This window comes from Magnolia sinica, chromosome 3 (genome assembly GCF_029962835.1).
Source record: "Magnolia sinica isolate HGM2019 chromosome 3, MsV1, whole genome shotgun sequence".
NCBI classification, from domain to species: domain Eukaryota; kingdom Viridiplantae; phylum Streptophyta; class Magnoliopsida; order Magnoliales; family Magnoliaceae; genus Magnolia; species Magnolia sinica.
In genome coordinates, this window is record NC_080575.1 from 73,347,457 (window position 1) to 73,362,587 (window position 15,131).

A 15,131-nucleotide genomic window follows, 5' to 3' on the forward strand; every position below is an offset into this window, starting at 1 on the left:
AAAATCATCGCGCAAGCGACACGACTCAAATTTCATAAAATCTTATTTAATTTCCACCGTTCTCACACTCTTCACTCCGGACTCAATCAAATCAACCCAGAACATCATCTGGACTTGATTTTTGAGGTGATGGCCAAGTCCAACATGGTGACCAATACAGCCTAAGATCATCGCTATCGGACTTTCGACGCGTGGTCTAGGTCTGATCTAGATCTTCCAAAAATTTCCAAGAGCAACTGGACTTAGTAATGAATCCCAGATTTCAGAGCAACCTAGCGCTAACTATTCTACAGATTTTGAGTCTTGCAGATCAAATTTAAAGTGCTTGATGCAAATTTCACAAGCAATCAAGTTTAGCGCTAATTACCCCAATTAACTACTAAGGAAAAAATAGAGGTAGTACTTGGGTCAAGGAACAAAATTTTTTAGGTCATTACAGTCGGATTGCTCGTTTCGAACTCGGTTTGAATCCTACGCTCCTGTATACAGAACAACAGTACCTAAATCATGAAATATGTTAGTTATTTCATCGATTACTCTATTTGGATTCCTAAATCAAGATTAGGGTTAGGATTTCTTACCCAAATCATAGTTGAAATGAGTTATGTAGCGATGTGGGGAGGTAAAATAGCACGTGGAGTTGTGGGAGTAAATCCCAGCAACAATCTCCCTATCTGTCTCTCTTCTCCTCACTCTTTTCTCCTCTTTTCTCTCTTCTCTCTCCTAGGGTTAGAGAAATTCGTATGAAATGGGAATAGGGTGGTTTAAGGGCATTATATAGGTCCAGAACTGGTGTAAATGGCCCCTGGGCCATGGTATACTTAAGTTACAGCCAAAGGGTGCCTGTTTCTGACAAATAGGGCCCTTAAGAAGGTCCATTTCTCACTTGCGACGTACCGGAAGTTCCTTGACCATGGATCTAAGCTAGGTTATGATTTTGGTGCAATCGGGTTACCGGATCATCCGTGGAGGACCCATGTCAGATCAGCGGCTGTTGTTGCTCGATCAGGACCATAAATATAGAGATATGTGCAGGAAAATTTTCCTGATCCATGGGTGAAGTTTGGTCAGAAACTAACGATCTGAAGTCTTCAATTTTGCCCGCAATCGAATGGCCCAATTCACTTAAGTTCTGGTTCATTTTCTAAAGATATTTACGTTTCTCGCACACTTTGCTCAGGGCTCAAGTTATGCGTTTCTGGATATTATCTGGGCTCGATTCCCGTGATGGTTGTCAATCCCAATAAGATGGTCATAACCCTATAGTTTCACAGTTATCAAACTTTCGACGTGTGGTCCAGGTCTGATACGGGGTTTCAATGTGCTCCCGAGAGCAACTGGCTTTTGGGATTTCTCTTAGGTTACTAAGTAGTGTTAAGTTAGTGATTTTGACCGGTTTGGGTCTTGCCATTTGTATAGATAGTGGTTCAAGCTACTCCACAGATTAATTCAGTTTAGTACTTAATCAATTTTCATCTAATTTCAACAAAATACGGTCCTTAGGGATTTCTGCCTAAGGTGGTACTTGGGCCTTTGTACCAATTTTTCTAAAACGTTACAATCTACCCCCCTTAAAAAAATTTCACCCCCAAAATTAGTACCTTCTCATACTCCTCGAGGATCTGAGGGTAGTTCTTACAGACTTCGGCTTCCGTTTCCCAAGTAGCCTCTTCCTCAATGTGGTGAGTCCAAAATACTTTCACAAGCCGGATAATTTTACTGCGCAACACTTGTTCCTTCCTATCTAGAATACATGTAGGTAGCATCTTCACTTAGCTGTACTTGCTCCCACTTAATAATGTGAGTAGGATCATGAACGTATATCTTTAGCATCGATACGTGAAATACGTTGTGCATGCCTATGAGTGGTGTGGGCAAGGCAAGGCGGTATGCTACCAGACCCACTCAGTCTAGAATCTGGAATGAGCCAATGAATCTTGGCGTAAGTTTCCCTTTCTTGCCAAAACGAAAGACTCCCTTCATTGGGAAAACTTTCAGGAATACATGGTCCCCAACTTCAAATTCCATCTGTCGCCGCCGGGCATCGGCATAACTCTTTTGTCTAATCTAGGCTGTAAGAAGTCGACGCCTGATAATGTCAATCTTCTCTGAGGTTTCCTGAACTAGATATGAGCCAACCAAGCTTTTCTCGCCAACTTTTGCCCAACAATGTGGTGCTCGACATGGGCACCCATACAATGCTTCGTAGGGAGTCATGCCAATGCATGCTTGGAAGTAGTAAATGGGAGAGAGTTATCCTAACTATCCTTAAAATCGAGCACACACACTCGCAATATATCTTCTAATATTTGATTTACCCGTTCCATCTACCCATTGGTCTATAGGTGGAACGCGCTACTGAACTTCAATTTCACTCCCATTGCTTGTTGGATTCGAGTACAAAAAATAGATGTGAATCGCGTATCCCGATCCAACACAATCTCCATAGGAACTTCATGTAGCCGTACAATCTCCTTGATGTATAGCTTGGCCAAATCATCTGCTGAGTTTGAAACTCTAATCAGGAGGAAATGAGCTGATTTCGTCAGTCGGTCCACAATCACCCAAATGGAGTCATACCCCTTTCTCGTCTTTAGTAACCTGAAAATGAAATCCATAGTTATGAAATCCCATTTCCATTTAACAAGGGCATGGGCTGAAGTAAACCAAGAGGTCGATGATATTCGGCCTTGACCTGTTGGCACGTGAGACAAAGGGATATGAAGTCTGCTATCTGGGCCTTCATATTGTCCCACCAATAGAACGCTTAATGTCTCTATACATCTTTGTACTGCTAAGATGCATTGCCATATTTGAATTGTGAGCGGCTTCTAGAACTTCTCTTCTCAAGTCATGGAGATTTAGGACGCAGAGACGGCCACGGTATCGTAAACCTCTGTCCAAGTCAATCCTCCATTCGGATTCTTCACTGTCACTTGCATGTTCTCTCATCTTTATCAACAATTCGTCTTCTTTCTGAGCCACAATGATTCGATCATCAATAAGTGGTTATACATGGATATGTGCGATGCTCTCGAACGACTCCTCTACTATAAGCATCTAATCGAAGTCTCGCACAAACTCTACTATATTCCACTCTTTTATCATCAGCAGAGCTGCAAATTCTATCATTTTCTTGCGGCTCAATGCATCAGCCACAAGGTTGACCTTACCAGGATGGTAGGAGACCTCAAACTTGAAGTCTTTTAAGGTCTCCATCCATCGTCGTTGCCTCATGTTCAGGTCTCTTTGCATGACGATATCCTCGAGGCTCTTGTGGTTGTAAAAGAGCTCGAACTCCTCTCCGTAGAGGTAATGTCTCTAGAGCTTTAATGTGAAAATGACCACTGCTAATTTCAGGTCGTGTGTGGTGTAGTTTTCCTCGTGTTTCCTCAACTATCGCGATGCATTGGCAATCACTTTGTTCTTTTGCATAAGAACACAACCCAAACCAATACTAGACGCGTCGGTGTATGTAGTATATCTAACCCTTTGGTTTGGTAATAGTAGCATGGGTGCGGACGTTAGCTTGTCCTTTAATTTTTGAAAGGCTGCTTTTACTTTCTCATTCTAGGAAAACTTAAGATTCTTTGGAGTGAGTTGCGATAACAGTCTGGGTATCTTGAAAAAATCTTTAATGAAGTGGCGATAGTTGCCGGCCAGTCCGAGGAAACTCCTCACTCTGTAACCGAACCAGGCTGCTCTTAGTCCTGAACTGTGGCCACCTTGGCAAGGTCCACGACAATTCCTTCTTTGGACACCACATGTCCTAGAAACTTGACTTCTTCCTTTCAGAAGTCACATTTTCGGTATTGAGTCCATACTTCTCGCAGGTGCTCTTCGTGATCCTTTTAATTCTTAGAGCATATCAAAATGTCATCTATAAATACGATAATCAATCGGTATAGATACGACTAAAACACCCGGTTCGTGAGGTCCATGAACATAATCGGTGCATTCGTAAGTCCGAACAACATCACGAGAAACTCATAGTGCCCAAAAATGGTTCTGAATACTGTTTTCTGAATGTCTTCATCCCTGACGCGCAAATGATGATACCCTGACTGCAGGTCAATCTTAGAGAAATATCATGCCCTTTTCAATTGGTCAAACAAGTCACTATCCTAGGCAGAGGGTACTTATTCTTGACCGTGACGTGATTCAGCCTGCGATAATTAATACACAACTGCAGTGACCCATCCTTCTTCTTTACATACAACACAGGTGCTCCACAAGGAGATACGCTAGGCCGTATAAAGCCTAATTCCAGTAGATTGTCTCCTCAATTCCACCATTTCACATGGAGGCATGCGATATATTGGTAAGGAAATGGGTGTCGCACCAGGCACAAGGTCGATAGTAAAGTCGATCTCGCGCTTAGGAGGTTGTATAGGTATCGTTCTGAACATGTTCGTGAAATTTTGGACTATAGGCGTGTCCCCAAGAGTCGGACCATTAATATTCTCCAATAAGGAAGTGTAACAACTTATGCAGTAGGGCCAACTGACCTGAACTAAGAAAGTAAAGGTCGTACCCTTAGGTCCATGTGTCGTCACAAGTCGGGTTTCGCAGTCAATCTCTGCCTTCATTTCGATGAGACAATCCATGCCGAAGATGACATCGTAATGATACAGCGGGGTGACGATCAGGTCAATGCACACCATTCTACTTCCTAAGTCTATCAGGTAACCTTTACAAAGCTTAGTAGCATCAAAGAAGGTTCTTATTATGGTAAGGACTCTCACCCCAACCATATGGATAGTGTTCATCCTGAAGCACTTGACTGTAGAGTACGATATTATTGAAATAGTGGACCCACTGTCCACCAATAGAAATACAGTGTACATTGAATGTGGGCAGACTTCAAAGGCTAAAGGCAATGTAGTTACTCACTCAGATGCTTCAGCTGCAAGTGCATGTACACATGCTTGTTGAGAATGATTGGGTTGCGCTACCATAGGTCGTTGAGGCGACCTATTTCGAGGTACAAGTGGTCTGTAAAATGATTGTACTGGTGGTATGAATCGTAGGAGTGGAGCTGAAAGAGCCTGTGCCAGCTGGCAGTTGATCTTCTAAGGTGACATAAAGTCGTTCTCCTTCATCTTGGTAAAATAGTAGGTGCTTGTATGGCCCGTCCTCTTACAGTAGGCACACTAAAGATCTGATCGCCTCGGCTGGGTCGATGGAGCCATAAGCCTAGGAAGAGAATCTGCACGTGGCCTCTTGCCAAGGAATGGTCAGTTCGGCATTTCAAGTCGAGGTCTTGGGCCCAATGGTAAACGTGTACGAGACAGTCTGTCTCCATACTGCTCAGCTCGTAGGGACATGTTCACTAGCTCAGCATAGTTGGGAATGCTAGTGCAACACATCTTCATGCGGATATTGGGCCGCAGACCCTCTGAAAATCATCACATCCTCATCGGCTCGTTTGCTAGGATCAGTGGAGCATATCTGGCCAGCTCCGTAAAGTGGTTCTTGTATTTAGTAACGGACATCCCTCCCTGTTGGAGGCAGTGAAATTCACCCTCCTTTTCATTACTGTAAGTGAGGGGGAAATACTTTCCATGGAAGTGAGTCTTAAATGCATCCCACGTCCATACATGTCCTGTGGGGATGGTCCGTAGGATGCTGTCCCACCAAAGTCTAGCCTCCTTCTCGAACATATATGTAACCAGATCCACTTGCTCTACCTCAGTACAGTGCAACAGCTTCAACATCTTGGAAATACAGTCTAACTAATACTCAGCATCCAAGGGTCGGTGAGTTCTTGCGAAAGTAGGAGGATGGAAACGCTGAAAGCATTCAAATAAGCCACTAATGTTCATGGCTCCAGTAGGATGCACGGGTGGCATAAGTGGGACCATGTTCATGTTTTGGGTAATGACCCTCGCAATAGTGGCCCAAACTTGCAGTTGTTGCTGAATTAGGAGCATCATCTGCTCCAACCTACCAAGGGGAGGAGCCGCCTAAGGCATGTGTGGTGTCGATGTAGACGCACGATTCTATTCCGGAACCGATGGTGCACACACTACGTGAAAAATGAAAAAAAATGATGGATTTTAAGACGGTTTGTGGACCGTCTCTAAAATTCTTTGGTTTAAAGACGGTTTAGAGACGGCCATAAGCCGTCTTTAAAATTTTAGACGGTTCTTGAGCATCCATAAATCATTTAAGATGGTCTTTGACCGTCTTATATGTGGTCATCTGAGACGGTCATAGACCGTCTGCATTAGAGACAGTCTTTGACCATCTTATAAGTGGTCATCTGAGATGGTCATTGGCCGTCTTTTACTTGTAATATGAGACTGTCAAAGACCGTCTCTATTAGAGACGGTCCTTAGCCGTCTTATAGCCCTGTCAAAGACCGTCTCTAATGCTCACGTCAAAAATTAAGAAGCTCAAAAAAATTATGAATTTTGAAAAAAAAATAGTTAAGATGCTTAGAAAATTAATTAACAATGTTTAAGAAAATTTTAAATTTTGAAAAAAAAATGTTGATAATTTTGAAAAAAAAAGATTTCGATAAAAAAAATGATATTTTGAAAAAGAAAATTTTAAAAATTAAACAAAATTGTGAAAAAATTGACAAATTGTAAAAAAAAAAAAAAATTTAAAAAGAAAACTAGTTTTGTATTTTGACAAGAAAAATTGAAAAGTTATATAGCAAAAGTGAGATTAAAAAAATGATATTTTTGAAAAAGAAAATTGAAATTTATTTTTAAAAGGAAATTGAAATTTATCTATGAAAAATAAAATTACTAACTTATTATGGACATCCACTAATTGAACCTTTAACTGTTTTTGGACAATCTGATCAGTCTAGATTGAAGAGTAAATAACTTCAAATGTTTAAATCAAAATTCACTCAAATTGTTGATCAATTTTGTTTGCCCAATATCTTTTCTCATATGTAGCCTGATTGAGGCGAGCAACTAGTTAAATTGAGGGTATTGATCAGTAAAATAGAGTAAATGGACTAGACATGTAAAATGGGCCAAATATTCTGGGCAAAATTGTGACCCAACTTACTGGCCTCGTGAGAACCTAAGAATTGATGTTAGTAAGTTTTGTGGGCCCCATCATGATGTGTGTCGAACATTAACATTGTGGATTTGATGTGTCCCATTTAGGTTATGAGATATCTTAAAAATCATCTATATACGAAACTCAAGTGGGCCATACCATCTAAAACTATGTGAAGACATCCTAAAATATATAAAAGCACTTGGTGGGGCCCACATGAGTTTTGGATGCGGTTGAAACTTGGTCTGATCCCTCATCCAAGTGGGACACACATAATGAGTGGGTTGGATATGTGAATCACATTTAGGCATGTCCAATATATGATTATGAAAGTTTTAAGGCTTGTTTGATTTTCCATGATCCTGGTAAATCCCTGGTAAAGAAGTAATTATTATTTTTTCACTTGTTTGAAAATGAGTTTGTAATTCCACCTAGAAAATCAGTCCAAAAATGTTGACTTAAATCCGTGGTCCCCACCATAATGTATATAATATATCCATGTCGTCCATATGTTTTATTAAAATATTTTAGGACATGATCCGAAAAAATTAGGAAGATCTAATGCTCAATTAGCCCACATGAAAGAAAACAATAGACTTAATTTGTCCACTGTTGAAAGTTAATTCTTTTACTGGGCCCACATTGAGGTTTATTCACCATCTAACCCGTTCATAGGGTCACATAGACATGGATAAGGGAAAAATATAAATATAAGCCTGATGTAAAACTTCTAAGGGCCTAAACAAGTTTTTAATGGTAGGCATTCGGTTCTCACGATTTTGTGTGGTGTGGTCCACTTGAGCTTTGGATTTGCCTAATTTTTGGGCCCATGCCTTAAATTCATTTGGCATAATCAATGGGCAGTGTGGATAAGCCACACACATTATGGTGGACCCCATATTTATTTTACAAATTCCTCAATTTAAGTGTTTAAAAAGTAACCGTTCAAGTCAGCATTGGGAAAGATGCAGGTAATTACCTTGGTAAATAATGATTACTCATTTACAAGGTAATTACGTTTGAGCCAGAAAATCAAACAGGCCCTTAAGGAAACCCCTATCCACTATATTATGTGGTGTGGCCCACCCAAGTCATTAATTGACATTCTTCATACCATTCAATGCTTTTCTCGGATTATTTTAAGATGTAAACTAAAAAATGGGGCAGGTCCAAGGTTTAAGTGGACTATAAAGTGGGGATTGAACATCCACCATTAAAAATAACATTTATAGAAGTTTTAGATCAAGCTAATGTTTGTGTTTTCCCTTAATTCATATCTTTTTGATATTATGAACATGTTGGATGACAAATAAACATTACTGTGGCCCTAAGGAAGGTATCAACGGTGGAAATCATTATTCCATACTGTTTTGTGTGGGATGGTCCACTTGAGTTTTGGATTTACTTAAAATTTGGGATCAACCCACACCGTTCATCCATTTTTTGAGATCATTTTATAGAATTATTCCAAAAATAAATCATATCCAAAGATGAAATAGAACACACCGCAAATAAGGGGAATAGATTGGCTACTCCCCCTACACCATCCGGCAGGTGGTTAATGCTATGTTGGCCCCACCATGATGTATGTGCTTAATCCATGTGGTCCATCTATTTTTAAAGATCATCTTATGACCTGAGACCAAAAATGAGGCATATCATAATATGAAATGGACCACATTACATGAAATATTGTTGAATGAGCGTCAACCATTTAAAACATTTTGGGGGCCATAAAAGTTTTGGATCAAGATGATTTTTGTTTTCTGCCTTCATCTAGGCCTGTATGACTTAATAAACAGATTGAATGCTAGATAAACAGTACAATGGGCCTTAAGAGGATTTTAATGATGGATATCCAATCACTATTGTTTTCATTTTGGGGGCCATAAAAGTTTTAGATTAAGCTGATATTTGTGTTTTACCTTATTTCATGTCCTTTTTAACTTTTGAATAGGTTAGATTTCAAATAAAAATTATGGTGGGCCTTAGGATAGTTTCAACAGTGGGAATCACTCTCCCCACTATTTTCTATGGTGAGGTCCACTACATCTTTTTATCTGCCTCATTCTTTGGCTAATGCCCTAAAATAATATCTCAAAATGGATGGACGGTGTGGATACAACATATACATCATAGTAGGGCCCACGGAAGTTGGTGACGTCACTTCAATAGCCAACTCACTACTCAACCTAAGCCGCGCGCCCTCTCCCTCTCTCACTTTCACTCTGTCTCGCACCCTCTCCATCCTCTCGCTCTCTATCTCTCTTCCTCTCTCTCTAATCACTTCACTATCTCCTCTCTCTGTCTCTCTCACATCCTCTCCTTCCTCTCTCGTTGTCTCTCTCTTCCTCTCTCTCCGATCTCTCTTGTGGTCTGTTGCCGAACGCCCTACCCACACACGCACGCCCTCTCTCTCTCTGTCTCTCTCTCTCTCTCTCTCTCTTTCTGAAGCTCGGTTGAAGGTCATTCACGACAGTGAGGTATCTCTCTCTCTCTCTTAATCTCTCTCAATCTCAATATTGATTTAAGGATTTGGGGATTTAGGGATTTGGGGATTTGGGGATTTACGGATTTAGGGATTTAGGGATTTAGGGATTTGGGGATCTGGGGATCTGGGGATTTAGGGATTTATGGATTAAGGTGGGCCCTACTAAGTTTACTCAGTACAATAAGGGCCTGTTTGGCCGAGTAGAATGGATGGGATGAGTGGATTGCACGGATTTCAAGGTAATGCTAGCTGCGTCAGTGGATTGGTGCAAGATCTATGGGATTGCTATATCCCGGGATTGATATATCCGGTCTGTTTGGCACGCTCGACCAATCTCAGGATTAAGCTTTCCAATCCCTTTCAATCCCTCGAACGAAACACGTCCCAGGCAACAAGAAACATTTTTAGAACATCCCAGTGGGACTTTCTCCTTTACCTAGGCAGGGGACCAGCAGTTGCATTGCACCAAGTGTAGTTAGATATTCCATCCACTTCTGCATGCCACTAACTTGACAGTTTGGATCATCTAATTGGATCACCATTTTCAAAACTCTTAATCACATCTACAGAAATATAGTTTAAACAACATAAACACTTGTGGGCAACCAACACATTAGACATTCCTAGCCATCATTTTTCTTCACTTTCCTACACCGAATGTTGACTGCTTATTTGCTTTATAACCTTGCTCTGAAGGCCATGGAGAAGATGGGTATCCAATCTAAGTGTAGTTTGAAATCATCCAATCACCCTGCCATGTTTGCTTTGGTGAGTTGGCTCTGCCATATTCAGGTTTGACCAGCTCTACTACATAAATCTCCTTTTTCTTTGAATGAGAATACTATTGGGATTCCTTGGGATTTCTATTACTCCACTGTATTTTTGGCACATGAAAAGCGGTTGCATTCATAGTATGAATTCAATGGGTTCTCTGAACTGTTGGTTGTCCTTGAAAGGGTTGTCATAGAATGATTGGCTAAGAGTTTGCAATGTACATTCAGGTTGCTGGTTTGTATGAGCAAGGCCCATGGTTCATTGATCCATACCGTTGATTTGATGGGACTTATTGTCACCTTTGCAAAAAAAAAAAAAAAAAAAAGAGATTTAATGGACCCTATTGTCAATGACACATTCACCAAATATCACATAGATGTGAAGATTGTAGCTATAAAATATTTGGCCCTTTTTTCTTCTTCTTCTTCTTCTTCTTGTTTTTTTTTTTTTTTTGCTTAAATGTGAACTGTTTCTGTATTTCTCCCTTAAAGAATAGAGGAAAATTCTGTTCTGTGTGACTTGTCGGGCATTTGTAGTATATGGATGGCAAAGAATAGAGGAAAATTCTATATCTCAAGTTAACCATCATGTCTCCATCTATTTATTTATCAATGTGAGAACTATACTCGTTTACAAATTATATGATACACAGGTACATACTAGTTGTTTTTGTCTTCTCTTTCTATTTGAATAGACTAGCAGACTAGTGGAAATTACTTCCATAATCCATTTTCTATTTCTTTCTGATTTATGGTTGTGTTTGGCTCCCTATTTAGCTCTAAGGTCTTTTATGGTTGGTTTTCAGCTATTCTGAATTGGATATTTTATATGATTATAGGTACTGTTGCCGATGACATGTTCCACTGGTAAGCAGTTAACCTCTATGTGGTAGCAATTATCTTTTTATTTTTTGTGTTTGAAGGAGTTGTTGATTGTCTACTTGTTGCTTCTAGGAACTGGACTTTCTGACAGCAGTATGCTTTCAGATTTTTATGACTAGTGTAGCTGTACCTACACTATCTTGGAGTTTTGTGTGGCGCATCTAATGCCTGTCTACTTTCATTTCTGTTGCCTATTTGCTTATGCTTGATGGAACATGCTGTTAGCGTTTTACCTATTTGATCTATTACGTTGCAGCGTCAGTCTGTCTAGTTAAGGATCCTGGCCTGACTCAGTCAACTAGCAAGTACTAGAGGCTTGGAGAGTTTAATTCTTAACATTGACCTTTTGTTTAATGGGCCTAATGTAAGGGACCTGTTTGTTGATGCTGAGAATGACCAACAGACTCCGGGTGAGTAGCTTTGCTTAGAGAAATGTCATGTTTTATAGTGATGGCTATGCCATACATGCTTATTTTGATAATTTAATTTGTATTCCTTTGTTTCCTTGCTTTAGGTGATCAAAGTGATCTACATGTTATCATTTTTTATGAAATTGATGCTATTTGCAAGGTACGTACCTTATTAAACTTCCACTTCAATGTACCTCAATTTATCCTTACTATAAATGGAGAAAGAGTATATTGCACTGGATATGGATGAATTTCAACAGTGATAGCATTTGAAAATTGTACTTATATATATGTATATGTATATATGGGAAATGGTACTATGAGTTCGACCTCATGGGAACTTCCCATGAGGTCGAGCCGTGTGGGCCCCATCGTGATGTGTTGAACATCAACACTGTGCATTTGATGGGTCATATACGGAACTCAGGTGGGATATCCCAAAAATCATTCGTGCATTTTAGAGAACCACTTACAATGAACTAGCATAATTGAATTCTAGCAACAACAAAGTGCTTATAACTTTCATGTTTTGAGATGGAAATTGATGTTCTGATTTAACTTCATTGCAGATTATAGAAGTTAGGAGCCCTTAAGTGGAACAAAGTGGTATTGAGTATTGAGTACAATACTATTCCAACAAGGTGAGTATTGAGTACAATCATTGCATTTTTTTCATGCAGTGATTGCACCATTCATGAGATTTTAGCTGCATTTATTTAGTCTATCCATCTTGTTGTGTTGTTTATTAATTTCAAGAAGGGGCATCCCTTTCTTGTTATGCTTTGTGGTCTAATTCCTTTTTGTTTGGTGCTAATGAGATGCTTATACTACCAATAAAAATATGTAAATAAATAGAAGGAAAAGAAAGAAGGAAAAAAAAGGATCTTTTTTGGCATTTTTTCCATTTAGGATCGAATAAAAATATAGTTAGCTAGCAAAAATGCAGAGATCTCCTAGATTGGAGGATCCTAACTAACCCTTGGACTCTTTTCAACTGAGTGTGGTCTGCCATTATATTTTCATGTTAACATTTAATTTATAGGCCATTGTTTGGAGAGTTAGGATCTTCTAATTGAAGAATTTTTAGGGCATGCCCCATCCCCTCATCCATAGTGGAGCCAATTGGATCAATGCTCTGGATCACTGAACGATGGGCTGATGTGTATGAGATTCTAAAAGTCAGTAAACTATACATTTGTTTGTGGGTCGTACAGTTCCTCTTCACATAAATGAAGTCAAGGAGTAATTAACATTGATTTCCCTTTTTATTTTCCTTAACTCATTGATTATAATCATTTCTTATTATCAATTAGATTTCTTTGATTTATTACACTCAATTCAAGTATGGTTTGCACCAATTCAAGAGACTGTACATTAGGCATTCAATATATAAGACTGGAGTGAGACTGATTAGGCATTTAAATGTGTTGCAGGATGTTGGTTGAATTGCTTGTCCTTGAAAGGGTTGTCATAGAATGATTGGCTAAGAGTTTGCAATGTACATTCAGGTTTCAGGTAGTTATTATTGTAATGGAAAGTTAAAAAATTAAAAGAGAGAGATAGAATGCATTCATGGGAAGAAATTTTCTTTATCATTAGGGTTACTTTCGCCGGGTTTGATGCAGAAATCGTCACCAACTTCACAGAAAGACAAATAGCATCAGTGGCCACAGATTGCAACCTAGATTTAAATAAGGTTCGAGGTGCCGTCAACAATGCTAATAGAATCCTCTAGGTCAGATTGTTGATTAGACCTGATTTTATTTAAATGATCTTGATAATCCATTTTATTTAAATAAGCAGACCTGGATGTGCGTTGGAGCTTTCCGGATGTTGAGCGTGGGTCCCTGAGAGGTGGGAACCGCTGTTATAACTATGATTAAGCTGTCCATTTCCTATTGACAACATTAGAGTGGCCTGGTGTAAGACCTGTATCCTAGCCCATACTGTTCCGTCGACTCCCGCGATCCTTCCCGTCGAATTTCAGCAACCTGCGACGTATAATCAATGTTTACGTACGACCGTAAGTTGAATCCCGTAGATTTAAGTTGGCTTAATCCGAGACTTGTATCATTATGACCACACCGTCGCCGCAGTTCCAATGCCGCGACTCACGCACCGATGCGATACCCTGGCCGGAAGATGTGGGCCAGCATTTATTTTGAAGAAAACAACGTGCGTTGCAATCCTAAGAGAATTTCTACAACATGTCCCATCAATCAATCAATCAATCAATTCATGTCAAGTACACATCACCTTTCACCCCATCCCCAAGTAACCACCAGGTCAACTCTCTCTCACCCTCTCTCTTACACACCCATACATGTTAAGTACACCATCAACTCACCCATCACTCACATCCATCACTCTCTCTCCTTACAACTCTCTCTCTCTCTCATTTCTCAACACAACTCCCAAGCTAGCAAGAGGTGCACACACCCAAGCCTTCCTATGGAGAGAAAATGTGATTTGTGTGGCCCACTTTCCCATCCCAAACCCATCATCCTACCCATTCAAACCTCATCTTCCACTATCAAAGTGAGACACAAGGAGATTGGCGTTCCAACGGACCGAGAAGATCGAACGGTGGATGCTCATTAAGTTAGATTTTTCATGTTTTGATGATGGGACAAGTGAGGCCTACCAATTGATGGTATGGATCTCATTTTGGACCCTAGGTGTGGCCGATGGCCCATCTTGATGCTCATGATCATTCCATGATGGGGCGATTCTCCATGGGCCCCATCATGATGTTTATTTTCCTTGCATAAAAAGAGGTCATCTAGACCATGAATTTTGGGTGGAGAAGGGATCTCCACCATTGATCCTTGATTTGGTAAGCCCACGTGTATTGGGACCCACTTGATGTATAATTGATTTCAAGGGAGGGCCCATAGTGTCAGGGTCCCTCCATCACATGCGTCCCACTCTCTTTCTCTCTCTCTCTCTCTTTCATTTATTAATTTTTTATTATTTTATGTGTGATGAGGTGGCTATGTGGTCCACTCAGATGGACCCCACCATGAAGCATGTGTTTTAGCCAAGTTATCTAGTAAGTTAGGCCCATCTTAAAATGTGTTTATGCAAACCGTCCAATGTCCAGGGACGCTGGACGTGGGTGGACAAAGAAGTGGGCACTAATGGTGGGGTGTATTACAGCAGCAGAAAAAAATAAAAATATCAGCTTGCTTCAAAGCATTGAGGTGGCCACTCATGCAAGCCCCACCTTAACGTATGGATCTAATCCATGCCGTCCATTCCATTTCCCAACTCCTTTTAGGCGTTGACCTAAAAAATGAAGTCAATCTGATTTTTCTGGCGGGCCAATACATAAAAAACAACGGCCTTCACTATTAGAGTTCACTCCGATGTTTCTATACACTGAAACATGCTTAATATTGGGCTTGTTGTATTTGTTTTGGGCTGTAGGATCCAATGGGTGGGGAGGATTTTACCGATGTGGACCTCACCTGTAAAAAACCACAAGAAATCAGTTTTTCCAAAAAAACAATAAAACATCACTGCAGCAGGACGCTGCTGTTGCCTGAGGAC